The 27298-nt window shown below is 49.7% G+C and overlaps 1 protein-coding gene across 4 annotated transcripts in view; it reads left to right on the plus strand.

Moving 5' to 3' along the window:
* The window catches only part of BNC1 (basonuclin 1), a 177989-nt gene that overhangs the window by 96921 nt on the left and 53770 nt on the right, over positions 1-27298 (plus strand). The window contains exons 2-5 of one of the 4 annotated variants that reach the window (XM_045058731.1): positions 6305-6490; positions 8037-8879; positions 22247-24446; positions 25640-25817. The gene's annotated coding sequence lies outside the window, so the exon portion shown is untranslated. Of the gene's footprint in view, positions 1-6304; positions 6491-8036; positions 8880-9648; positions 12252-22246; positions 24447-25639; positions 25818-27298 lie in introns of those variants that run through there. The other 3 variants (XM_045058732.1, XM_045058730.1, XM_045058733.1) reach the window with 3 other exon arrangements.

A 27298-nucleotide genomic window follows, 5' to 3' on the forward strand; every position in this document is an offset into this window, starting at 1 on the left:
TGATGTGGAAAGAACTGGACAAAGTCGATCTTGTTATACACAACACAACACAATGTACACATTACCTATTACATGCAGAGGGCACACTCTTTTTTAAGTATACCTGGGAACATTTACCAAAACTGACCATATTCTATTGGGTCAAAAATTAACTCTCAACAAATTTCAAAGTTTTTAAATTATACGGGATATGTTGTAAGATCACAGTAAAAGTACCTATACATCAGTAACACAAATATAGCTTTTAAAAAAATCCCCCAAATATGGGGCGCCTGGGTGGCTCAATTGGTTAAGCTTCCGACTTCGGTTCACATCCCGATCTCACAGTCTGTGAGTTTGAGCCCCGCATGGGGCTCTGTGCTGACAGCTCAGAGGCTGGGGCCTGCTTCGGATTCTGTGTCTCCCTCTCTCTCTGTTCCTTCCCCACTCATGCTCTCTCTCGGTCTCTCAAAAATAAATGTTAAAAAAAATTTTTTTAATCCCCTAATTGTTTGGAAATTAAGTAGTATACTTCTAAGTGACCCATAGGTCAGAGAAGAAATAGCAATAGCAATTGTAAAATATTTTGAATTAAATGATAAGTCACATCTGACATCACAGTGCATGGGATGCCACTAATGCTAGGTTCAGAAGGGAATCGATAGCTTTACATGCACCTATTAGGAGAGCAGGAGGTCAGTTATTTGAGTATTTGTTGTGGGAAGCTGGAGAACTAAATGATGGAAAGAGTTCAGATAAGAGCACAAATTAGTAAAGTAAGGATCTGAAGGACAGTTGAGAGTGCCAGTGGAGCCCAAAGTTGAGTCCGCACAAAGAACAGCAAAACCGATAGACCCTTGGCAATATTCATCAAGGAGAAAAGAGAAAAGGCCCAAATAACCGATATTGGGAATGAAAAAGGGTACATCACTACAGTCCCCACAGGCATGAAAATTCTCAACCAAGATACCTCTTAATCGAAAGATACATAATAAAAATGCTAAAATTTAAAACATTTTCAATAGCAGTAAAAATGGTAGGACTACTGGAAGGTTTTAACAGCTTTTGTCCTATTCTAAGGTGGAACCTAACATAGGTAAGTTTTCGTTTTATCTCATTAACCCTGACTTGATCAAATATTCAATACAGTTCTCACAGCATATCCTGTCTGGTAAACGTAGAGTTTCCGCAGTTAGATTTTAGGGAAAATAGAAAATCTCCAGAATTATTCAATACAAGAGCCTGATACTCTCAAGAGAGGCTCTTACCTGGACCTCAACTGTAAGGTGGCTGTGCCTGAAAATATTTAAGAGAAACTTAAATAATTTTTTATTATTTTTTAATACTTATTTTTTATTTATTTTTATTTTATTTTTATTTATTTATTTATTTTTATTTTAATATTTATTTTAAGTTTTCTTAATGTTTATTCCTTTTTGAAAGACAGAGACCAAGTGCAAGCAGGGGTGGGGTAGAAAGAGAGGGAGACACAGAATCCGAAGCAGGCTCCAGGCTCCGAGCTGTCAGCACAGAGCCCCACGCGGTGCCCGAACTCACGAATCACAAGATCATGACCTGAGCGGACATCGTACACTTAACCGACTGAGCCACCCAGGCACCCATATCTTTTAATATTCTTTGTTCAATATTATTATTAAATAATATTTAAGAGAAACTTCCACTATCATCAATTAAAATGTCAGTACAACCTTTTAATTTTTTGTATGTATTTCTGGTGATATAGCCCAAGTGGCATTAAATCTTTACTGTGCTGTGTGACTAACTTTGAACACCCCTGCAATTAGAACACAAAAGGAAACCCAGTTTAGATTTACAACCATTTAAAGAGCACTTGTCATGGATTATGTTTCCAAGTTCTTGTTAACCACCTTGTGACATTATGAATTACAACCCATTATCACACTGTTAATCTAAGTGTTTACTGTGCTGAGACAGTGAAGTATTTTCGATCAGTAACCATCCCTTGACTATTTTAAAATCTCACCTTTTGAGTGCAAAGGACTGGACTTGCTCCTGTCTAGCTCTGTGCTTTTCTGTGTAGGGGGCCTGTTCTGAAGGAAACAATAAATAAACTGAGATAAAACAGATGAGCAGTAAGATGTATTCATGTCACCTGCCCTAGAGCAAGAACCTGGCAAGGAGGTTTTGCTTCTAACACGTAATTCACTTAGCTTTGCATGTCATTGACTTGTGACCTTGGGTAAGTCTCCTGGGCCTCAGTTTCCCCATCTGAGAACTGACAGTGACAGTCCAGGTGATCGCTTAGGGAGGAGCCTACCTGAGCTACACATCAGGACACATCTTCTGTTCATGCAGGAAGCAGCAGGGACTTGGTCACTAGAGCTGGTCCCACGGACAAGGGGCTCCCAAAGGTACTTTGTTGGGACTTATGTGGACAGACTGGGGGATTGAGAATGATGAGTCAAGTAGGTGCGGAGAGGATCAGCTTGTCCCACAGTCTGAAGGGACAACTGTATAAGTCAAGGTTCTCCAGAGACACAGAAGATGTGTATGTGTTTATATATATATATATATATATATATATATATATATATATATAGAGAGAGAGAGAGAGAGAGAGAGAGAGAGAGAGAGAGAGAGAGGGAGAGATTATTTTAGGGAATTGGCTCACACAATTATGGAGGCCAACACGTCCAAAATCTGCAGGGTTGGCCAGCAGGCCGGAGACTCAAGGAAGAGCCACTGCTATAGGTCAAGTCCAAAAGTCCATCTGCTGGCAGAATTACTTCTTGCTCAGGGGAGGCTAGTCTTTGTTTTGTTGAGGCTTTCAACTGATTGGATGAGGTCCACCCACATCATAGAGGGAAATACGTTTTACTCAAAGCCCACTGATTTAACCATTATTCTCATCCAGAAACATCCTCACGGAACCATCCAGAATGATGTCTGAAAAAATACCACGGCACCATGACCCAGCCTAACTGACACATGAAATTAACCCCTTGTCAACTTGGCATACACATCTCATTAAACCCTACTTAATCTCTCCCTCTGTGTCTCCTTCTCTCCCTCCCTCTCTCTGCCCCTCCTTTGCTCTCTCTCTCTCTCTCTCTCTCTCTCTCTCTCTCTCTCTCTCAAAAGTAAATAAACTTAAAAGAATTAAAAAAATAATCTCTGAATAAAGACAATAACAAGGTCACACTTATGCCTATCATAATATAACTATCCTTCATACAACCAAAATCACACTAACCCTTGGGGGCATCTGGGTGACTCAGTCGGTTTCAGGTCATTATTTCGCTGTTGGTGAGTTCAAGCCCCACATCAGGCTCACTCCTATCAGCATAAAGCCCACTTCCTCTGCCCCCCTCTCTCTGCCCCTCCCCTGCTTGCTCTCAAAAATAAATAAACATAAAAAAAGAACTAACCCTTTCCCCAGAAGAAGGCACAAACTCTTTGAGTGATGTTTACTCTTCTTCTTGATATCTTATATCTTAAATACTGTGATGTAAAGTTAGCAAGACTTAACTTACACAATGTTTTGTGTCAATTATATCTGAATAAGACTGGGAAAAATTGTTAATACTTAAATACTATCCTATACAGTCAATATATCCATCTTATGTTACATGATACACACCCACTCCTATTCATAACAGAATAAGAAAGAAATACTCATTTCTGTCACTGGTTACATGGCCATAGCTGGTAGTTATATATAACACCTTCTTCCTCTACCCATTGCATATGCCTTTGCAAGCACCTCTGTCGGTCATGATTTTTTACCTGGTGGGAAGACTCAGCCCTTCATTTGCGAAGGGTCTGGGCCAATAGTAGTGATGCTTGGGTAAATGGTGCCTTTCGTATTTCCATCCCTTGCTTCCTGGACCCGTGAATCCTGGCCAGGGGAGAAACACCACCATATATTGCGCACTGATTCAGAGGCTATATAGCCTTCTGGAGAACCTGGCCCATGGCCTCCAAGGTACTGCCACCATGCTGATGCTCTACCCGAGTCTTAGAAAGGCCTTTCCACTGTCTCCTAGCCACCTCAGGATGGTGGGGGACGTGACAAAACCAGTGAATTTCACGAGCGTGAGCCATTACCATACTTCATTCGCTATGAAGTGAGTTTCTTGTTCAGAAACCATGCCACGTGAAATACCACGACGGTGGATAAGGCATCCTGTGAGTCCACAGATGGTAATTTTGGCGGAAGTGTTGCCTACGAGGAAGGCAGATCTGTCTCCAGAGCGAGCATCTATTCCGGTGAACAGAACGCTCCTGTCTGCAAGATGATGTTCAAACCCTTGACAAGGACCACCCTATTCCAGCTCCTGCTTACTTCTCCATCCTCACCTGGCATTTCTGCCCCTCCCCCCAGATTCCCTGCCGGAGCCCCCAGAGATCCTTCCTCTGTCCTGACTTTGCCATGGATCTTAACAAGCCTGGGCCTTCATCCATCCACTCATTGATCCATTCGTTCATGCATTCATTCCATCATTAAGGATCCCCTGGTGGGCAGGACAATGGTCTTTGCAGAGAAGATGTGCTGAATAAGTTAACACATTAATGAGTGATGGCCGGCAGGATAGGAAATATACAGGGTACTTGGACAGCCAATACACGGGGTCCAGGAAGACTCCCTGAGAAGGAGACGTTTAAACCGAAATCAGACGAACACACGGGTATCAGCCAGATGAAGAAGTCAGAGGAGTGTTCTGCCAGAGGGGACAGGATGTGTGAAACCCTGGGGGGGGGGGGGGGGCAAGAGTGCTGTGACAAAGCTCCAGAAACCAAAACAAGAAAACAAGTGCAGCATAACCCGGTGGAAATTGCCCGGGGAGGGAGAGGGTGACTGAGGCTGGGGAGGTATGGATGGATGGCAGAGACACCTCGTAGGAGCAGTACAAGAACTTGTGAATAATTGGCTGTGGAGGGTTGGCGGGTGGGGTGTGCAGGAACGTCTCCATGTTCGTGGCTAAGGCAACCAGGCGGAAAGTATTGCTGGCCACAGAGATGTTCGCTGTTTCCTCCAGAGCCTGGGGAGGAGAGCATTTGTTGACCAGGTCAACGAGCAAATGGGAAAATGAAAGAATAGTTTGGAAGGAAGACGAGTTGACATGTCAGGTTGTGGTGGGCGGAAGGCAGCTGCAGGGGGCATCTGGGTGGAGGATGTCCAGCGGGTCATTGCACGTGCAGGTACGAGCTCCAGAGAGAGGTTCGGCCGGAGAGAGGTCCAGCGCCGCCCGCCCCGCACGGTGGGAATAACAGGGTCTCCTCTGCCTCCAGTCCCTGTGGATGGTCAAGTCAGGGAAACTGCAGTGGCCTGACTTCCGTCTGGGCCTGCCTCTGCCTGTGTGACCTTGGGTGCACCACTGAGCCTTGGGTTTTCATGCACGGCATGGGGTGGACACTCCCTCTGTCCTCAGGTCACCGTGAAGCCATATGTATCTAGTGTAAAGGGCTCAAAATGTCAGCCATCACTGGCACTGTCCCGCAGTGTCCTTAGTCCCGTCATTTCTGAGTCCTTTGGGGAAGTGCCACTTGGAGTTTCTTTTCCCTCGGCCCAACCGGATGCCCCACGTGTCACTCTCTCCACCTGCCTGTGCCTTCTCCCTCACATAACTAGACCGGAAACATGGCACCATCCACGTTGGCTTCATGTTGGTATCCTCCACAGCACCAAAGACGTTCAAAGCCCAGGTTTGGTTTGGTTTTAATTTGAGAGAGAGAGAGAGAGAGAAAGAGAGAGCGAGAGAGAGAGAGAGAGAGAGAGAGCGCGCGCACACGAGCCAGGGAGAGGGGCAGAGAGAGAGAGAATCCCAGGCAGGCTCCATGGTCAGTGCAGGGCCCGACGCCGGGCTCCATTCCATGACCGTGGGATCGTGACCTGAGCCAAAATTAACAGGCAGACACTCAACCGACTGAGCCACCCAGGCTCCCCAGAGCTCAGGTTCTAAAGCCAGTAAGAGCTAGTTTCAGACACCCACCTTGTAGCTGGGTGACCCTGGGAGCTCATTTAACCCCTCTGAACCTTGGTCTCCCTGTCTGTAAAGTGAACATACTGGCAGTGCCTGCCTCACAGGCCTGCAGGAAGGAACAGAGAAGACTGTGGGAAGGCAGTTTATCAGGGAATCTCAACTCACGGGGGTGAGTAAACAAGGAATTGTTTTATTTATCTAAAGCTCGCCATTAGGCATGTTCTGTCAAACCCTCCTTTCCTGTCGGGGAGTAGCAGCCATGATGGCATGTCATTCCAGTTCTATAACTTCTTGGCTGTTTTTGGTTCATCCTCTTTTTTTGGTTGTGATTGCTTCCAACGGTCTTATTTATTTTTTAGGATTCAGTGTTGTTCAGTGAAAAACTACGGAGTCTGGAGCCAGCTGCCAGGGTTGAATCCAACTCTGCACTTAACGAGCTGAGCGCCTTGGGCAAGTTACTTCACCTCTCTGTGCCCCCTCGTTTCCTCATCCGTTAAATGGGGATGATGATGGTACCTGCCTCTCAGGAAGGAGTACTGCCGGGGGTAAGTGAGTCGCTACAATTAAAGCTCTCAAAGAAGAGTGCCAAGCTCGCAAAGGAAACATCGTGTAAGTTTGGCTATTATTATACCCAGCCCAGAGTTCCTCTCCTTCTGCGGGGCCGGTGGTTGTGTCTGCTGGCTGTTCTGGTGATCTCTCTCATCCTCCTTCGTTCTCATTCTGGCTTTCCACGACAAAGCCGGCGTTGGGGCCTAGAGGAAGAAGTGGAAGACAGCTATCATCTCCCTTGGCCCAGCAAGGGGGACATAACTCCCACCCAGCAGTACTGTACTCTACATGGCCTTGATGCTGGCCGGTGGTGCCTTCAGGAGGCCCCAGAGGAGGGCTCCCTTCCGGGCAGCCCCCCTTCGATGGTCCCTTTAGATTTTGGGCCTGTATCTTCCTGGCCAGCTCACAGCATCCTGGTGCAGATCCGATGCTCCCCTCAGTGTGGTCACGGGCTCCCAAACACACGTACCCTCAGCAGGCCAACTCTTAGACCCGTGGGCACATGTAGAATCAATCTCATGTTCCAGCTGGGATGGAAACTCCAGATCAGGGGCCAACAGATGGGGGGGGGGTCCCACCCCCGGTCTCCACCCACGGCTCCCAACACGCAGCTGCCCCCAGCATTGCTCCTACACACCCCGGGCACCGTGGTGACAGGCTGGGTCAGGGCGCCCATTGGTCCCTGCGTGAGCCAGGAGTGCACCGAACCCCCACCCCACCAGTGTGACAGAGGTTTCCCCGAGCCTCCTTCCCCCGCTTCAAAGACAGAAGTTTCTCCATTCTCCGATCCCTGGGCACACCTGGCCTGGCGGTCTCTATAGCCATTGTTGGGGGGATGCTCACACTTCCTGCCACAGTGTTTCCCCCAGCAGCCCCAGGCCATGGTTCTCTAACCTAGAACGCGGGCACCTTGATCCCTTCATTTCCTACCTGCAGCTTGGCTTACCAATTCAGGCACATGATACCCAACACCGTCCTGTGATGCATCATTATGAATAGAAAATAAAAAGGGGGGGTATTACACATTGCTTTTGAAGTATATTTGGGGGAGCCTGGGTGGCTCAGCCGGTTGAGCGCCGGACTTCAGCTCAGGTCATGATCTCGCAGTCTGTGAGTTTGAGCCCCACGTCCGGCTCTGTGATGACGGCTCAGAGCCTGGAGCCTGCTTCGGATTCTGTGACTCCCTCTCTCTCTGCCCCTCGCTCTCTCTCTCTCTCTCTCTCTCAAAAAGTAAATAGACATTAAAAAAATTTTTTTTTTAGTTTAAAGTGTATTTGAATAAGTGAGTGAACAAAAAACATTTAAAAAAGCATACTACAAACCAATATTATAAATACAGTAATAAATTGGCAGTAACTAATAGAATACCAATGAGATATGAAAATACGAGAAATCTAATTGTTTTGTAAATGATATTTAAATAAAGCCCTTTCTCCGTTATTGAATTAGAATGAGCCGCGGCTTGGAGCTGGGGCTCTTGTGCTCAAGATGTCGGTGACTCCATACGTGTCAAGCCAATGTTTAACTTTTTCTGTGGCTCAGGTATTGTTTCAAAACCTCCACAAATCCTCCGTGAAGGCTCCTGGATCCCGTGAGAAAACAATTATTATTGCCATCAAGGCTGTGTTCCAGCTGAGGAAACCTGGGCCTGGTTTCTTACTGGAGAAACTTAGCAACGCCACGTAGCTGGTGAGTGCCACAGCCTGAGTTTAAGCCCACGGAAGCTAGGAAAAAGAAAAAGGAGGAGAAGAAGAAAAAGAAAAACCCACGGAAGCTGGCTCCGGAGGTCATGCCCTTCGCCACGGCATTATTCTTCGCAGGCAGCACTCCCGTGAGCATTCAGCTTCCAGAATAGGCCTTTGCCATTTTTATTCCCAATTCGGGGACAGGTGGTGGCACCAGACCCAGGAGGGCAGAGCCTCTGAGCTCCGCAGCAAACAGTGCCCCCGGGCCAAAGCGACGAGGCCACAGCTCTCCCTGGACAAACCCGGTTAAGCAGACGTAGGATGGTTTCCTTCCAAGAACGTCTCTCCTGCCCATGTCCTTGTCAGTTTTCCCATCAGGAAAATGGGCATGTGTAAGATGCACCCGTGGCAATAGCCGCAAGAACTAATTAGCGCCTGAAATGTGTGTCGAGATCCCCGGCGAGAGGTGCTGTGATAGGGGCAAAGGATTCTCGCATGAGTTCCATTTTTGCCTCCTGTGGCCCGGTCCTCCCTGGGCGGGAGGTGGTGCCCCGTCTTGTTGAGATCTGATCTCTAAATGCAACTGTGTGTTTTCTTTCATCCAAATGACTGTGCTCATCTCGGGAGCAGCCTTTAATTTTCTTCTTGGAACCGAGGACCATCCTTACTTACAGCAACAAAAGGTCCCTGGGACGGTGAGGTAAGATTTGAATTAAGATACCTTGGCATCCTTCACTCCCCGGCAATTAACGGGCAGCAAGTTTTCAGCGGCACTCACCCTCCTGAGAGCGCCCTTTGTCTCAGGACTGCCTGTCTGTCCTGTTGTCTGTCGTCCCGATGCAGCAGCCCCCCGGCGGCCGGCTCTCTGCAAGGTGCCAGGCAGGTGCACGGCGTGGCGGGGACCTCCGAGGGCCCAGCCTGTTGGGGAAGCCATGTGGCTCTCAGACCCCCGTCTGCGTGGCGAACAGCACGTACGGCCGGGCCCCAGTGACTCCGAGGGGCTGGCTGTCCAGGCGGCCCGTTCTCCCCGTGTCTTCCTCACCCTCGCCTGCCTCTGGGCCACCGTTGTTCATTATCAGCATCCCTCTCCGGAGAAGAGAGAAAAGGAGAGAAGAGCCAACCTTTGCTTGTCCGTTTGGCTCCTTGTCAGCGACTCTGGTAAATGTGTAATCTGATGGAACCGTGGTCCAAGATGAGAATTTGGACTCCTTCCCTCTCTCTCTGCCCCTTGCCAGGCATGTGAACTCCTGTTGAGGCTTCAAGTCCCAGCCTTCCCCAAGGCCCCCGGGCAAAGTGAGAAGTTAGTCACTCCCTCCCTGACCGCCAGAGCCCGTCTCCAGCACTGAGAAGCACTCAGCACACCGTGTGGTGCGAGATCACCAGGCCCCGTCTGTCGGCCGGTGCAGGGCGGGGGCGGGGAGGGGTGGGGAGGGGGGCTGCCGGCCTTCCTAGAGCTCCAGCCCCACACATCTGGGCCCCGTCCTCGGCACGGGACTGGGGGTGAGAAACGTGTGCCGAGTGGCGCAAATAAACCCGAGTAGACCTGCTTTACCATTTCCCCCAGAAAATCAGGAGTTAATGCTTTGAGGGGATTTTTGTCTGGAGTTTTCCCGGGGCTCATTTGCTCGTGGTTTTTAAGAAAACAATGTCACAGAATTTCTAGAGATGGGAAGTCCTTGATCCTTCTCATTGGCTTGACAGATGTCTGTTGACTCTCCGTGATGTTGCTAGTGCTGTTTTAGGTGCTGGAGAAGCAGCCACAGAAAAACCCCCTGCCCTCGGGACGCTCACATTCTAGACACGATATTCTTCTCCCCCATAATCTCCTGCTCACCATTCGCCTCTCTAGTCCTTTTCCCTAAAGGCAATGAGCCGTCTAAACCGTGTCCACCAAATAAGCAGAAATGCCCAGGGTGGCCTGCTTCAGTCCCTGCCATTACGTGAGAAGTTTTTTAGGAGACTAGATGTCAGAGGGAGGCAGTGACCTGGGAGCACAGAGGCAGGTGGCGGGGCAGGGAAGGTTTGTCACCTCCTGGAGCACAGTGGCAGCCAAAGATGGCCTCGGGAGGTCGTCGTGATGTCTGGTTCTGAGCGGGGAGGCAGCACAGCAGACTGGCCCAGTCTGCTTCTGCCTGAGCCAGGTCTTTCAGGGGAAGGACACGGAGTTTATCTAAAGTGCTGTGAATTCCCACAGCCTCGGGCAGACCCATATTCCAACGTAAGCACAAAAACAAATTCTAAAGCCAAGTAAATGACTGGTGATGAGCCACAGGTATGTATTATCACGACCATTGCTTTTCCCGGAGAATTCTCCCTGCGAGGGGAGGGGATCCACCCCACAGGCGTGATGTTCCGTCAGCTTTTCAGCAACCGCTTTCGGTGCCTGGAACTGAAACGGGGCCTGGCAGATAGGTCAGTTTGCACAGTCCAGAAGGGCACACTTCCCTGCAGGAAGGGGGTGTGCTGTGGACGAGGGGGGGCCCTCTGGCCTTGCCGTCCTGAGGGTCAGCTTTTCAGCAACCAGAGCCATGATTGTAAAGGGAGATCTTTGTGTGGACAGGAAGGCAATAGTTTTTGGATGAGCTGACGTGATGATTGAAGTCCTTTTGGCTTTCCTGGCGTCTGGGTGGAAAGAGAACAGGTGTGTGCCTTTGCCAAAAATGACAGCCCACGAGGACTGTGGATGCCCCGGGAACAGAGTCCTTCTGTGCCGGCCCTGAATTCCTCAGAGGCTGGGAGGTCTGCGGGTGAAAGCCTTGGGGGGGCGGGTGCAGATCTCTCCAAGACCTGGTTTCTAAGCAGTTGGTGGGAACAAGCGTTGAGAAATGTTTCTACCTCTGCCCAGCCATATTCGCCCACGAGGACTACATACCGTGACTTCTGTTTCGGAACAGTATCCCCCACTGCTGGCCAACTGAGGGGTCGTGGGCACACAGAGGCTTTCCTGACGAGGCCTTCTGGCTTCGTCCAGAGTGTCTCTGGCCTTGCCCTTTGTCCACCTCTCTCTGAGTGACATCGTATGTGGTTCCCTGTTTCTTCCCGAGGAATGTGTGTGTGTGTGTGTGTGTGTGTGTGTGTATGCACACGTGTGCCTGTGCGAGAGTGCAGGCGTGTTTAACCCTCTTTCGTGAGAGCAGGCAGGGCTCTTGCAAAGGCTTTCTCAGTGAGTGTAGAACATTTGGAGAAACTCCACATTCAGGGCGGGCTGTAGACGGGCCGGGCCGGTGGGAGCCCTGAAGGCTTGCCGGGGGACCAGGGCAGGGGTGTCGCGGGCAGCCTGGGCCCCCGGCCAGACCAGGAGGGAGAAAGAACCTGGCGATGGGACATTTTTTCTCCCAAACAGCCTGCATGCGGCTGCATTCGAGATGGCTCAAAGTGACCCGGAGTCGGCAGTCCGCACTGGGGCACCCGGGGGGTGCGGGTCCCGTCCGCCCGCCGGTGGAAGTCCCCGGCACGCTGCTGGGTGCAGGACAGGGCGTTTCTGCCACTCGGTGCCGTTCGAGCGTGGATGTGGCAGGCAGCCTCGGAATCAAGCTGACACGCGTCCCACGGCATGACAACGGCAGCGTGAGGTTCTCAGGAAGGGCTGAGTGTGTGCATGAGGTCACTGAGCTCTGTTACCGTCTGACCAGCCTCAGCCTGCGTCCCGGTGACACACATCTGCTGACTGGACGGATCGGGGCCTCGCGCTGTAGGCTGACTGGTGGGCCATGCTTGAAAGACTCCTGGCGTGTGCCCCTGCCTGCATTTTTTCACTCTTGACCGAACACATATGCTCTGCACAATCAGGACAGTGTTAGCATGCGGGGCCGAGGCGGCTTCCTACACATCTGGCCGGGGCGGGCTGAATCACTTCCCCCCCGGGAGGGTGGCTCCCAGCTCCGTGACATCTGGAGAGTGGCAGGAAGTGTCTGGATTCATCCCAGGATGATTTTTATCTCCACATGCTTTTCCAATTTCATCAGGGCCTCCGTGCTACATTCCAAGTGACATGTCCACATTCGCCACGGACAAGAATGACAGATGGGGAAAAATCATCTTTGACCCTTGAAAGTCGGTCATGTTTTATGAGGTAAGAGCTTGGGCACAGAAGGTATCGTAGGAGGGAGCCCAGGGATGGCCTGAAATATGGAAGTTACGCATGTTTTAGCTTTTGGACGTAAAAGTCCCCTTCCCAAACTACCGGCGTATCCAAGCAATGAAAACGGCATTTAAAAGTTTAATTTCTCTTTTGCGTTGAGGCATAACTTACACCGACCAAAAGGCACAGATCTGAAGCATACACCGTGGTGACTTTTTAATTTTCACACATGCACGTGCCCCCCAGTGCCACCACGGAGGCCGAGGGTTTAGGACCTGCCCAGCTCTCCAGAAGGTTCCCTTGTACCCCTCCCTGTCACCAGCCCACCCGTGAAGGTCCCCCCCTGTTCCGGTCTCTCTGTCACCACGGAGTAGTGAAAAGGGCCCTTTTCTCTTCGGGGTCTTGCCGCTTAACAAACATCTCAGCATACGCAAACGACAGCAGTTTTGTGAATTGCCACAAAGGTGCCCGGGAGGGCCAAGTCGAGGCTCAGATCAAAGGATTTTTGTGCCGCCCGTGTGTCACAGCACACAGGGGTCCTCCTGGACCCGATGTTCCACGACGGAGGAAGAAGTGCTCCCGGAGGAAAACTTTGTCTTTGGCCCTGGGGGAGAATTCGCGGTTTGCTCTTGTTTCAGAAAAAACCAAGGGGATCTTGCAGCTAAGCTCCTGCCCTTGCGAAGGTAGGGCCACACGCTACACACGTTCTCCCCTCTGCGAGGGACAGCCAGGCCGCAGGCCCAGAGCCCCGGCTCTCTTCCTCGCTGGGCCTCTCCTGGGCCTTGCTCCCGTCCAGGAATGAGGCCCTCGTTGTAGCTTGCTCCTCTCCAGAGAAAACGCTTAGTCAGACCCAAAGCAAGTCGCTGCAGGACTCCAACTGTCCTCAGGAAATACCAGGAGAAAAGGCCGCAGGAGAGAGGATTAAGCCCTTCTGAGTATTCCAGAACCCCGTATCTCAGTTCAGCAGCCGTTGTCATTAGGCGGGTGGACGTGTCCATTCGCCTGACCAGTCGTCCTCTGCCAGAAGCAGCCACAGCCACGAGGACCTGACCTGGGGTGGACCGGCCTCGGCAACACAGACACAGCTTTCCTTTTATTTTTAGATTTGAGGGCAACCGCTTGGAGGGGTTTTCAGTTAGGTTTGGGGGGAAGCAGGAGAAGGGGGCTCTGGGCGCAAGACAGCGGAGGTGCTAATGGAAGGATCAAGGATCTTGGAGAAGGAGTCCAGAACAAGGGCTGTTTCTGCCTGGGTACGACACTGACCGTCAGCGGGACCTGGACAGGCCACAGCATCTCTGCCCTCTGCTCCCCATCTGCACCATGCAGGCCGATTATAAGAAAGCCTAAACATGGGGCGCCTGGGTGGCGCAGTCGGTTAAGCGTCCGACTTCAGCCAGGTCACGATCTCACGGTCCGGGAGTTCGAGCCCCGCGTCGGGCTCTGGGCTGATGGCTCAGAGCCTGGAGCCTGTTTCCGATTCTGTGTCTCCCTCTCTCTCTGGCCCTCCCCCGTTCATGCTCTGTCTCTCTCTGTCCCAAAAATAAATAAAAACGTTGAAAAAAAAATTAAAAAAAAGAAAGCCTAAACACACAGCTGTTTTGCTTAGAGCAGGGGTGGGGGGGTGGGGGAGGCCCACTGGGAATGTGGGTTCTTGAACGAGCGCCTCCCTTAGCTTCTCTAACTCTAGTGTGAGGAGTTGCATTCCCTCACGCTCCCCCAAGGGGCCCCCTGGGCGTTTGGCCACGCTGATGACAGGAGACCCTTCAACGGCCCCCCCGAGAAGAGGTTCCTTCCGAGAGCGCTCCGAGTCGAGGGCACGTCTGATGGGTCACTTCTCCCTCGCTCACAGGGCTTGGGCGAGGTGGGGCTCGGCGGATAACTTTGAAAACCCCAGGTAGGAGGGCGATAGAGTGCTTTCCACGTGAGGAGGGTGGACTTTTCCCTCTTGGTGGCCAAGTTCGCTGTCTAGTTTATGCCGATTGCCAGCACAGCGACTTTGCATGGACTCAACAGTGTTTTGAGAGCCGGTCTTGAGGCGGGACTAGAAGACATTCCCCAGGGAGAACACCCGAATCATGGGACCCTCACTGTCTGGCTGGAGCAGCCCGTGCGGCCAAGCCCTTCCGCGCGATGGACTCTAGTCGCTGGGGTGCAGTCCACCTTGTCCGGAAATATACTGAGAAGGCTTTTTTTCAGGACTTTAAAGACAGTATGAAGAATTATGCTGTGTTTGGTCTTTTTGCGTCTTGGGCTGGTCTCATTCAGGCACCTCACGTTACTGAGAATTGAATTTATCGTACAAAATGCGCCATGCACAGCTTCCGGAACCATCGCCAGGTGTGTGCGTGCGTGTGTTACTGTGACGCGATGCCCTACCACATCGGGGCTCTGATGTCCGCGTCCGCTTCTGCACGCTGAGGCCCTCAGCTCTGTGTGGAAAGGCCTCTCACACACTGTTTGAACTCCTTCTTTGGTCCTCGTCTGGGACTTACGTCAGCCCGGTGTCCTTTTCCACGTCCTGTGCCGTCTTCAACACAGATTAGACGGGGAGGTCCCCCCTTCCTGGTTGTTGTTCCCGTATCAATAGCGATGGCTGCATCTCTGCACCCACGGCCGCTCAGAGCTCACGCAGGAAGCACATCGTCGTGAACACAATTCACACGGCTCCGGGCAGCCCTCCCCCGCTGGCAATGGCACACGCCGTGAGTTCTGCACACACAGTGCGGACGCCCCTGCAAGGCTCTAGCAGTGCCTTATCTTTGTGCCATGCACACCTTGTCCAGAAGCTTGTTCCATTCAGCAGTCGCCTCTCTGACCGCCACTGCAGCCAAGAGGGTTGGGTTGTTTTTTTGTGGGTTTGTTTTTTTTTTTTTTCGGTGAAGGGAAGAATGTCTCCCCCACCGCGCAGACACCATCATCCATTTCAGCGAGCTCCCCGTGGCAAGGCCTGGCCAGGAATTTGCTGCTTAGTTATTTTACAGCCACTGCATGGCTGGGGATTGCTTTGTCTGGAGCCATCCCTTACCCACCTGCACCCCCGGTGGCCGGGGACCGTGACTCAGACACGCAAGCGATGTTCAGTGGACGAACGGATGAACTTGGCATCTTTCAGACCTACCCATCTCTGATAAAGTAAGCTTTGGTTCAAAAGGAAGCTGCATCTGATTTAAGGTTTCTTTACAGGAGGAAACAAAATGGCTTGCGTGCATTTTAATGACCGAGAAGCGGAGGGGGGGGAGCAGAGGGGGGAGGCGGGCACTGGAATGAAGATATGTTTCCCACCCTTGAGATTCTTCAAATCATTTTTAATGAGGTGGGTGATCTATAAATAATGTCAACTTCTGTGACTCTTCTCCTCCCGTTTCCTCCCCCTGAAATGTCCTTTCATCCACCCCATCCCCAACCCTGAGTATCTAATTATGTCTATTATCCAAGACCCACACTCCAAGAAGCCCCCCTTAATCTCCCTGACTCCCTTCATTAAAGTATCTCTGTGGCTTTTACGGCGTTCTGCCCTGCCCTGCAGCCACGTGGCTCCTTGCCCAATCCCCTTAATCTGTGCCACATAGAAAACTCCTGGAGAGTAGGACCAGGCTCTCCCCCAAGAGATCTTTTTTTAATTAAGGTATCATCGACATACAGCATTATCAAGAGTTTTGCACACGGAAGGCAGCGTGAATGTGCAGGAATGAACAGTCCCGATGGAAACCCTTTTGTGATTCAGAAGTAATTCAAACTAGCTTTTGGGAACACGGATTCCGATTATGACAACCTTCAGTTTCCTCTTTTGCGTATCCAAAAATTAAGATATGGAAAGTCATCTGCCTGTCTACTTGTCAATCTTTAGACATATCCATCATAAAACCTATCTTTACATGTTCATAGTTGGACTATTTTTAATAGCCAAAGGCTGGAAACCATCCAGATGCCCGTCACAAACAGAATGGATAATACACTGTAGGATTTCACACAATAGAATACTACAGGGCAATTATAATGAGCAATCCACAACTATAGACGATTTGGGCATAGCTCATTAACACGATGTTGAGTAAAAGGAGTCAGACAAAAAATATAATTTCATGTATGTTAGGTACAGTAACAGGCAACACTTGTCTTTGCTGTTAGAGGTCAAGATAGTAACTTCCCTTGGGAACATAAGGACTGGAAGGGGACATGAGATGTGGCTCCAGGGTGCCAACAATAAACCGCTTCTTGACTTAGGTGCTGATTGCACAGGTTTTCAGTTTGTACAGAGATTTATTGAGTTTTATGCCTATGACACGGGTACCTTTCTCTGCTACATGTACTGTCCCTGGAGAGCTCTTGGCCTGGATCCTTCTTTCCATGTCAGGAATCAAAAGGTATCAGGATTCAAGCTCTGCTACAGTGTAGTGTATTAGTTATCTATTGCTGTGTAACAAATTACCGCCCCCCCCCCCAAAAAAACCTTAGTGGTTTTAAAGAGCAGACATTTATTATCTCTGAGCTTCTGTAGGTCAGAAGTCGAGGAACAATTCAGCCAGGCAGTCCTACTCAGATTCTCTCAGGAGGTTGCAGCAAGCCGTTGGCAGGGGCTGCCGTCACCTGAAGGCTTACCTAAGTCTGTAGGATTCACGCCCAGTATGACTTACGCCTGTGGGAAGGAGGCCTAAGTTCCTCACCATGTGAATCTCTCCAGTGGACTGCTTGAGTGTCCTCACAATATGGCGGCTGGCGTCCTCCAGAGCCGGTGAGAAGGAGCGGAAGGAACAGCCTCAGTGTTTCTTATCACTTAGTCTCAGAAGTCCCACATCATCTTTCCTACCATATCTGTTCATCAGAAACAAGTCATTAAGTCCAGCCCACACTCAAGGGGAGGGGAATTAAAGTCCACCTCTTGAAGGAGAAGTATCACAGTATATCCTCTTGTGGATATATCTTTAAAACCATCAGAGTCCCCCTCCAAACCACAAATGATTTACATCCTTCCCACATGTAAAAAGTCCGTCATCCCCTTCCAAGGCCACCAGAATTCTCACCCATTTGAACATCAGCTCAAAGCCCAGAATCTCATTGTCTGAATCAAGTTCAGAGGCAGCTGAAGCTCCTTGGGCAGAGTTCTTTGAGTGCAGCTCCTTACATACACTTCCCCTCACTATGAACTAAAGATACACGTTATCTGCACCAAACCACCCCCCCCCCCAAACATATGATGACAGGACAGGCACAGAGTAACCACCATAGATGCACCTGTTCAAAAGGGGGTAAGAAACCGAGAGGTACACCAAAGCCACTGGCTGGTAGCGGTTCTGAAATCCAGCTGGGCAAATGTTGGAAGTTCCTTGTCTAGGATTCAGTCCCATGTCTGCTCAGGAGTGATTCTCATGGCTCTCATTTCCACGTCTAAATTTTTCTTCCTTTTCCATGAAAGGTGACCTGTGTTTGCAGCCGCATAATTTTGCTTGCTTCTCACCCATAGAATTCTGGGAGTCCAAAGACTTCTTTTCATTTTGTACTATCTCTTTCCCTTTCAGTCCAAATGTGATTTTTTTTTTTTTAAACCAAAGTGAACCTGAGACACAGGCTCTGAGGTGAATGCGCTGCCCTATTTCAAACAAGTGTGTGGACGCCATATCCAACCAATCTCTCTCAACGCGCCCGTGAAAACATAGGGAAGTATATCGTTTTTAATTCTCATTGCTGAAAACGAAGACACCCTTGCTTCAAGAAACAGACGGAATCTTGGAGAAACTGATACTAAACAATAAGGTGGACAGAGCAAAAACATTATAAACGTACTGTTGTTTTTAGTTTGTGGAATGATCTTGTTTCGGGTCTCAAAACAGAGACCAACAGAAGAAGAAAAGAAAGGATGATATCTGTAGCTTCCTTATCATTGCCAGAAAACCAGGCCACTAGCCTTCTGCCTTTTGGGCACTATGCCTGCCCCACCCCACCCCACCCAGTATAACTTTCTCTGCACAGAGAAGGCAGGCAAATGGGTGACACGCACTGGCTATCCTGAGATGTGGTCTCCACAAGTGAGGCAATGGAGACATAAGAACCCTGGTCGCAGTGCATTCTGGGAATTGTAGTTTTTGTGCTCGATAGCAACTCAGAGTATCAAAGAAAGAGCCCAAGAACAGAGAAATTACAGTGGGCCCCCAACACCAGCTAAAACAGGTGATCTTCTGAATAACACACAATCGAATACAAAGGTGAACATCTTTTTCTTGAAGACAATCTCCATTTCGAAAAAATATATAATAATCTGGATCTAATACCCCAGACTGGATTTAGAAACAAGAGAAACAGAGGAGAGGAGAATTTAAGTATCAGGTAACTATTGACCCTAACAATGAAAGAAGATGGATGAAAGATTTCGGAACTTTAACAGCTTATGAAAGTTGAACCTGGATATACGTTCCAAAACACTAGTGACTTTGGCCAGGGGAATTAATACACCCAGAAAAGCCAAGAAAGTGTTTAAGAAGTGTAATAAGGTATGCTAGTGGTTCTCAACGCTAGTGCTAGGCGTCAGAATCACGTGAAAAACTTGCTAAAACAGTTTGCTAAGCCCCACCCCCAAGAGGCTTATAATTCCACTGGGTCTGGGTGAGACCTGAAAATTGGCATTTTGAACAAGTTCCCAGGTGATGCTGAGTGCCTGAGGACTATAAGAGCCACCGAGGTACGAGAAAACGTGTTATAAAATTACAATAACTGATGAATGGATAAAGAAAAGGCATATCTGTACGATGAAAACTATAAAAAAGGAACAAAATACTGATTCATCCTAGCACACAGATGAACCTTGGGAACATGACACTGAATGAAAGGAGTCAGACACAAAAGGCCACATAGCGTATGGTTTCATGTCTACGAAATATCCACAGACAGGCAAATCCACAGAGATGAAAAGCAGATTCACGGTTTTCGAGGGTTGGGATAGGGAGGAAAGCAGAGCAATGGGTACAGGGTTTCTATCGTGGGGTGGTGATGAAAACGTTTAGAAATTAGACAGCGGTGATAGTCGCGTGACCTTGTAAAGATACTCAAACCCAACTGAATTCTGCATTTTAAAATGGTGAATTATATGGTCTAGATCTCAGTTTTGAAATACAACCAGGGGCACCTGGGTGGCTCAGTCGGCTAAGCGTCCAAATTTGGCTCAGGTCACGCTCTCACGGTTTGTGAGTTCGAGCCCCACGTCAGGCTCTGTGCTGACAGCTCAGAGCCTGGACCCTACTTCAGATTCTGTCTCCCTCTCTCTCTGTCCCTCCCCTGCTCACGCTCTGTTTCTCTTTCTCTCTCAAAAAATGAATAAACATTAAAAAACAAAAGATTTCAAAATCAGAAAGGAGCTGTGCGTGAAACAGTAAGAGTTGTATCGAAAGACTGTTACATGAAATGCTCTTCAGCCATTAAAAAATGTTGTTGTAGAATTAATATTTACTGCCATGGAAAAATGCTCATGCTATACTCTCAAATGGAAAATACAGGTTACAAAATTATATATATACTGAGCCAACGTTTTGGGTTTTTTTTTTTTTTTTACGCTGTGTATGTGATGTAGAAGATCCAAAAAGTCATACACCTGGCGTTCCAGAAGGTGTCTAGGTGAGGAGCATAGATGGGGGATTTTTTTTCTTTCAAGCTGTTTTTTTCTGCAAGCGCTTTGCAGCGCTCGTGTAATAAGGAAACAATTTTCACTTTTGAAAGCAATGTAACGTACAATTGAGGGGGACACTCCATTCTCTCCGATGACACTCTGATGGACAGGAAATGGAAACCAGGGGCGATGCGTCCACTGAAGGATGAGGCAGAGATGCCTTAGGAGCCCCTCTCTTTCTGCCGGATTCCTACCACGAAAGTACAGGATTCTGCTAACCAGAGGTGCTCTGCTCTTGAGACCACTTGCTAACTTCAGGGAGACGGTGCTTCTTGAAGAGTACCCTGTGTTCTTGGAGAAATCTTTATTTCCCTAAATATTTCCTGTGGGAGAGAAGTCAGAGACCCCAGATCACTGGGAAGGTAAGGACATCAGAACTTGAACACCTTAGCGGGTCACCTTCACTAGCGAGAATGGTTACCGTCGTTCAACACTTCCTACTTGCCAGGCTCCGAGCCAAGTGTTTTCCAAGTATTAACTCATTTAATCTTCCCAGCAACCCAATGCTCTAGGTACTATTATTATCCCCATGTTAGAATGAGAACCTGAGGCACCCAGAGATGAGGTGACTTGCCTAAGCTCACAGTGTTCAAATCTAAACATTCTGCCTGTAGAGTCTTTATAAGACTTTTTAACAACAGCTTTATACATCCAGGGGCCCCGGGGGGGAGGGGGGCTCAGTCGGGTGAGCGTCTGACTTCGGCTCAGACCTCGATCTCACCGTTGGTGGGTTCGAGCCCCACATCGGGCTCCGTGCTGACAGCTCAGAGCCTGGAGCCTGCTTTGGATGTTGTGTCTCCCTCTCTCTCTGCCTCTCCCTGTTCGCTCACTGTCTCTCTCTCTCTCTCAAAAATAAACATTAAAAAATGGTTTTTAATATTAAAAAAAAACAGTAAGTTTATACTTCTGGGTCCAAAGAAACTCCTTGCTGCTGTCATTTGGGAAAGTTTCTTTACCTCCCCACGAGGCTCTGATGTCTCTTCCAGAGAGGATCAGAGTAATCGTAGACACATTTTGCATCATCTCACATCCACCCACTCTGGATCCCAGAGAGGCAGGGTTCCTTGGACCCCCTAGGCCCTTCCCTGCTCCCCAATCCCGTTGCCGCATGGGTTCAAGATGGAGGGGGGGGGCAACCATTGGGCTGTTGGCATGATGGATCCTCATAACACCTTATCCTCAGGGGGTTCAGGACTTGTAAGTCACGTCCCGGGTCCCTCCTGCCGGCTGTGACATGCCGGGCACACCAAGAGCCGGATCCTGTTTGAAATCCCGAGGCGTGGGCAGTGCTCTGGAATTTTCAGGGTTTTTTTCTGAATTTTCAGGAAGTTATTTTATTCCGTGACAAATGGGGCCGGGAGCATGGGAGGAGTCCACCTGGAGTGCATGGAATAAGGGAGCACGTTGTCTCTAGAGAAATTCAAAACAATAACAGAACTAGACCTGCTCATTTGTCTGTTTTTGAAGGATGGTTGACACAAAGTCTATCTATTTTTTATCATCTCCATGCACCAGCAATTCCAAACAATTTCAGTGATAAAGGACCCCAATCTGGGTCTCTCCCACCAGCCCCCCCCAAACACACACACCTGGGCATACCGCACACCAGCTTTCATTCCCAGCTTTCTGCCATTTTATTTGTGAGTCATCAACCCCCAATGCCCTCCCTCTTCACTGGGGTTCTTTGTCCCCCAAGTGGTGGGTGAGGAGGGTGGGTGAGGGAAATGGGTGATGGGAGAGGGGGAGGGGACTGGCCTTTAAAGGCTGTGTCTGCCCTGTCCGCCCCTGCGAAGGCATCTGGGACACCGGAGCTGGGGAACCAGGCATGGGGCCCAACTTCGACTTTCCCTTGAGGGCAGACATTGTCCCCAACTTGGAGTCAGGCTCATGCTGGGAAAGGGTGTGCCTCTGAGACCCAGCCCTGATGTCCCAGCTTCTGCAAGACATTCCCTGTGCCCCAAGGCAGGGTTAGTCACTTCCTTCTGGAGGAACTTCTGTACACCCCTTTGTTAGAGCACTGGGCTCGCTGGCTTGTGCGCTTAGATCACCCCACTCTGCGGGGAGCTACCTGAGGGCAGGCGCTTCCTAGTTCGTCTCTGTCCCCCCAGTTCTAACAGAGGGACGGACACAGGGCAGAGGCTCAAAACTGCTCAGTGACACCGAGAAGAGAATCACACGCTGTCTTCCTCTTTCCCCGTGAAACCTGTCCGCTACAGGTCTGCAATAAATACGGGCTAGGGTGAGGCCATCGTTCATTCATTTGTTCCGCGTGTGCTGGTTTACTCTTATGCAATTATCATTACGGTAAAGTGACGTTTGTTTTTCTTTACAGTCCTTGACCTGAGCGAGTTCATTTGTGAAAGGCGTTAAACGGCAGAGCTGACAGAGGGATGGCAACTCTGTGCAAAGCGGGGACGGTTCTGGAAGGAGATTCAGACATTCCACACGAGAAGCTAGCGCGGTCCGTTCGCTCTGTGGCGTCTACGGAGACCTGCTGAAGGAACGGAACCTGCCGATGTGCAGAAGGGCCGAACCTCCTGGGAAGGGCTGTGTCCCAGCCACCCCACCGAGGCTGGCCGCCATCAGGGCCCGGTCGGGGCCTCGGCGTAGTAAGGGAAGTACTTACTAATAACGGGTGGGGATGAGCTGGGAGGAAAACGTGATAGGACTCGTTCAGCCTTGTCCAGGCCACACCCAGTTTAGTCAACGACTTCTGAACCCGGAGAGGGTAAAGGAACACAGTGGAGCTTGGACCGAGGGCTTTGAAATAAAAATGTCAACGCGCTCCTGTGAGTGTGGCCCAATCCCGTTCTCTTCCAGAAGAGAAATGCCCCACGTGGCCAGGCTGGTCCTGAAAAGGAGCCCCATCCTGCAGACACCTGACTGTTCTACTGAAGGAACAGCCTGCCGGCCTGATCTGCTTCCTCCCCTTGAAACAGAGGAACCGGGACTGGCTGACCCGCTAGAGCTGTGTCAGCAGGAATCAGAGGGAATCCGTTTTCTGCCAGGATGGAATTGAACCTCCGCAGGCATGCGCTGCGGCGGCATTTAAAAATACGTTTTCTAGGCGCCTGAAATGTAAACGCAGGTAAAATAAATAAAAGCCAATTAACAATAGCATCTGGGGAGACACCGCTTGGGGAAAAAGAGAGGGGAACGTAGGGGAAATCCTTGGGAAGTACACAGCCGATGGCTTCCTGAGGCCCGGCTTTGACATCTTCTGAGAACCTTCCGCGGCCTCGCAGGCAATGTTAGCACAGGTGGGGTTTGCAAACCCGTATCCCATGGGCCAAATCCGGCCCACAGCTGTGTTTCGTTGGCTTCAGTGGCGTGTTTGTTTTCTAAAAGTGGAAAATCTGCAAACAGGACGTGTGCTTTCCAGTTTACCGCGGTCCTCACTACTCCCAATTGTCTTACACAGGCTTGTCACCTGGCCTGCCAGGCCTCTGTGGCCATGATGCCCTGGACTCCAGTTCTCCACCTTGGCTGCCCGTTGGAATAATGCAAGCGGGCTTTGGAAAATACCCGTATTTGGGTCCCCCCCCCCCAGAGATTCTGATTTAATTTACCTGGAGAACAGCCTGGAGGGCAGTTTCTAACACTCCCCCAGGTGATTCTAAAGTGCAGCAAAATTTGAGAACCGCCGCTCTTGGGGAAGCAGAGTGGCTGGAGAGCTCTGACCCAGGGCATTTTCCACCAGGCACTGCTTATCCCCAGATTGACTGGCCTCCTTTACCTAGAGCTGGGCCTCCTGGTCATAGAACCACCAACCTCACCCAGACCCTTGAATCTGACCTTCTCTGAAAGGGGTCCAGGCCAGACTCCCCAAAGGATCCCTCACGACTAGGAAGATAACGATCTCTTTTGAAATGATGAATTTAGGACCACTCTTCTAATACTTGGCGACTTAAGCACAGACACATTCGGAACCAGTCAGCCCGTGTTAGGCACGAAGCACTTTCTCGTTTGATTTCTCATCTCGGATTGATAACAACATCGTGGAGAAGGCATTGCTCTCCCGTCACAGGTGGGAGAAAGGTGACACCCAGCCCTGCTTTGTGACTCTGGCTGCAGATGAACTTATTTTAATAAACATCCAGTGTCTGCTGTGCAGTCTGTGGAGGGCTGTGTTCCAGAACAGCCCTGACACCTGATGACAGCCAGAATTTACTCTGATTGGGTCAGCCCGTGCCATGGTGGTTTGTAAACATTGGCATTTAGAATCAATGGACCCGTATCAGGCACCAGGCACTCTGTCTTGTCATTGCTGTTGCTAGATCCACAACAAAGGTGATTAAGAGGTGGCCCCGGTGCTTGAAGGCTCAGGCCTCGAGGGGGAATTCAGCACCGAAGTCCTTCCAATAGGATGGTTGCGCGAAGAAGACGTACGCGTAAGCGGAGTGTGAGCCAGCCGCAAGAGGGACGCGTGTACTTCTATGTGCAAACACCAAGCAAGGCTTGGGCAGAGCAAGAGGTATTTGGACCTGCATCCGGAAGGACGAGTAGGAGTCTCCCCGGCAGAGGAGGAGGAGGTGAGTGGGTGGAGGTCCTTGCTGAGCAAAGGCACAAAGGCACACCACTGCCCAGCATGTTTGGAAAACTCGGCTTTGAGTCAGGAAAAGAATTCCAGATTCCCTTGAAAGTTACTTTCCCTTGCTTATCTAGAAACCTAATGGTTCCGAGTGGCGTTAACTATGGTTTTCAGTGTTGGGCCCATCCAGGTGGGCTGCAGGTGAGTCCCCTACCTGCAAAGACAGAGCTCCCTGCTGTAACATCCTCTTCTGTGACCCAGCTCCTTTCCTTCCCAAATAACATTCCAGAATTCTAAAAGTGACCCTTATCTCCAGCAGAAAGTAATCTCGTTTTCTCTCTCGCTGTATGCAGTCACAGGCACACTGATGTTGCTAATTACTTTCTGCTGGCTAATTCCAACAGCAGCATGATTTTACAAATCACGGGAGAAGATGGCAATCAGAGAAAAGGGGCACATGATATAAACACTAATACTTTAGATATTTGCTTTAACTCGTCTTGGGACAGTTCTAGCCTACGTCATGCCACTAATCAGTACATTCACATTACTGTCTATAATTCCTCTTTGCCAGGTCATTTAAAATCCACACTCTACCCCTTACCCTGGACATCCCTTCCTTAATGCTGTTGAATTCAGAAATTACGGATTTTTTTTAAGTATTTATTTATTTTTTGAGAGAGAGACAGAGTGTGAGCAGGGGAGGGGCAGAGAGAGAGGGAGACACAGAATCCGCAGCAGGCTCCAGGCTCCGAGCTGTCAGCACAGAGCCCGACGCGGGGCTCAAACCCACAAACACCGAGATCATGACCTGAGCTGAAGTCGGGGGCTTAACCGACTGAGCCACCCAGGCGCCCCAGAAATTACGGATTTTTATATTCAAACTCCGAGAGTTATCTAAAGGCTTTTATTTGATGTAATTAATAAGGCTCTACCTTCTCAAGTGAATGCGTCATCAGACGTAACATTACCTTGTCCAAAGTGCGCAGGAGCCTGAGTTCTCCTTTCCACGTGCGTGTGTGTTAGCCTGGAGTAACGTACATGACTTTGATATTCTTCAATACAGTCAAGCTGCAAGGTCTGTACAAGATTAATTACAAACTTAGGGGCCCGGGGTAGGTCAGCCCTTCATTATCATTAATGAACCTTCTTCATCTGCACTAAGAGACCTCTAATTGGGTTTATTTCTTACAGTGGGCATGTAAGTATCCTTCAGAAGTTTACTTTGCCAACCTATATTGTGGGATAAACCTGCTAATCCATGCAACCTTGGACGATCCGCTGAGAATAAGTAAATTTCATGACATGAGCTGGTTGAGGAAGCCACAATGAAAACCCACTACATCACAACATAGACTTGGTTCATTAATCTGTAAGTAGAACCTGGCCTTAATTATTCATGATAATAGCCCTTAATATACTAGTTCGCTGCGGCATATTTTGTATCAGTAATGGAGGTCTCTGTCCTTTACGAACTTACGACAAGTCTCTGCTATTAAATCTTCACTGAGAGGCGGGCTACGAGCCTGACCAGGGATTTCATGGGAATGTCATGTTCGAAGCGTAATAATCAGGCTTTACTGTTCTGAAGAGACTTTCATCCTAAGGATCTCAAAGCACTTTATGAGGCTTCATTAGTGCCAGGAATACCCCGAAGGCACCATGGTTTTACTATCTGTGTTTTATAGGGGAAGAAACAAGACCCGGGCTGGTAAAGTGACTTGCCCAAGGTCACAAGACAGATTAGCCAGACATCTTACAGGGTTTCTTCAGAAGAAACCATTTGTGTGTCATTTCAGCTAAAGGACCTTGGCCGTGACTTGCAGTGTCTGGATGCCCCCCCCACACACACACCCACTCTGACACAGTTGAGGCACGTAACAGGCCCTCGGTGCCTGTCGGCTGAAGGGAGGGATAATACTGGTGCTTCCGATTCAGAATCCCTTATGAGCTACCCAAACCCCTTTGCTCACAGTTTCTCTCCCCCTGAGTATCCCAAACGTGTCGCTGCTGTCACTTTCACATTTGCACTAAGAAGGGGGTGTTTGCAGGGCTCGGCTCTGAGGAAGAGGAACAGAGTGATTTCCACCTCCCGTATTCTAGGATGTTAACAAAAGACCTTTGCTCGATCGAGTTAGGCTCTGCCGTTGTGTTGGAGAGTTCTAGATAATTAGGTGGTAGATTCTCCTTATCACTCCAGCAATTCTTTCTAGACCCTCGAGCTTCAAGAAAAACCGAGAAACAGCTTTTAAAATATATATATACATATATATACTCTTTTATTGCTAGTGCCACGTAGGCTATGGATCCCGCTCGGAGGTCGCTGGGGGTGGATCTTTCTGTTTGTTTGGCTTCCAATGTGTGTATTTGATCCCAGCTCAGATTTACATTTAAGACATGTTGAGAGTGTGCACTCCCAGGTTGTGCGGAATGCCAGGAAACGGGATCATTCCACCAGGCGTTAGCTTTCAGCCCTGTCCTTTGTGACAGATTCCAGAGCGTCTCCACCTTAAGGCAGGCGGGTCACCAGGCCGCTTCCGTGACCCCCCCCTAACCTGTACCAGGCTGCCGGCAAGCACTCCTGTCAGCATTGTTTACTCTGGCAAGACTGATGGCGTCCAGGTGGATTTCCCAACCCCCGCGCCTCCTCCCCCGGCCGGCTTCTCCCCTGCCGCCCGCAGCCGCGGCTGGCCGCGTGGTGCACTGTGCAAACCGTGCAAATCTGCAGTTTGCGGGAAGCGGCATTTCTCCCTAGTTGAACCACTGGCGTGGCTTCTGAGGACAGGAGGGCCGCCCCCGCCTCCCCCGGTGCCCCTGGCCGCCACACCAGCCCCAGAGGGTGCCCTCTGGCCT

This window comes from Felis catus, chromosome B3 (genome assembly GCF_018350175.1).
Source record: "Felis catus isolate Fca126 chromosome B3, F.catus_Fca126_mat1.0, whole genome shotgun sequence".
Lineage (NCBI taxonomy): Eukaryota > Metazoa > Chordata > Mammalia > Carnivora > Felidae > Felis > Felis catus.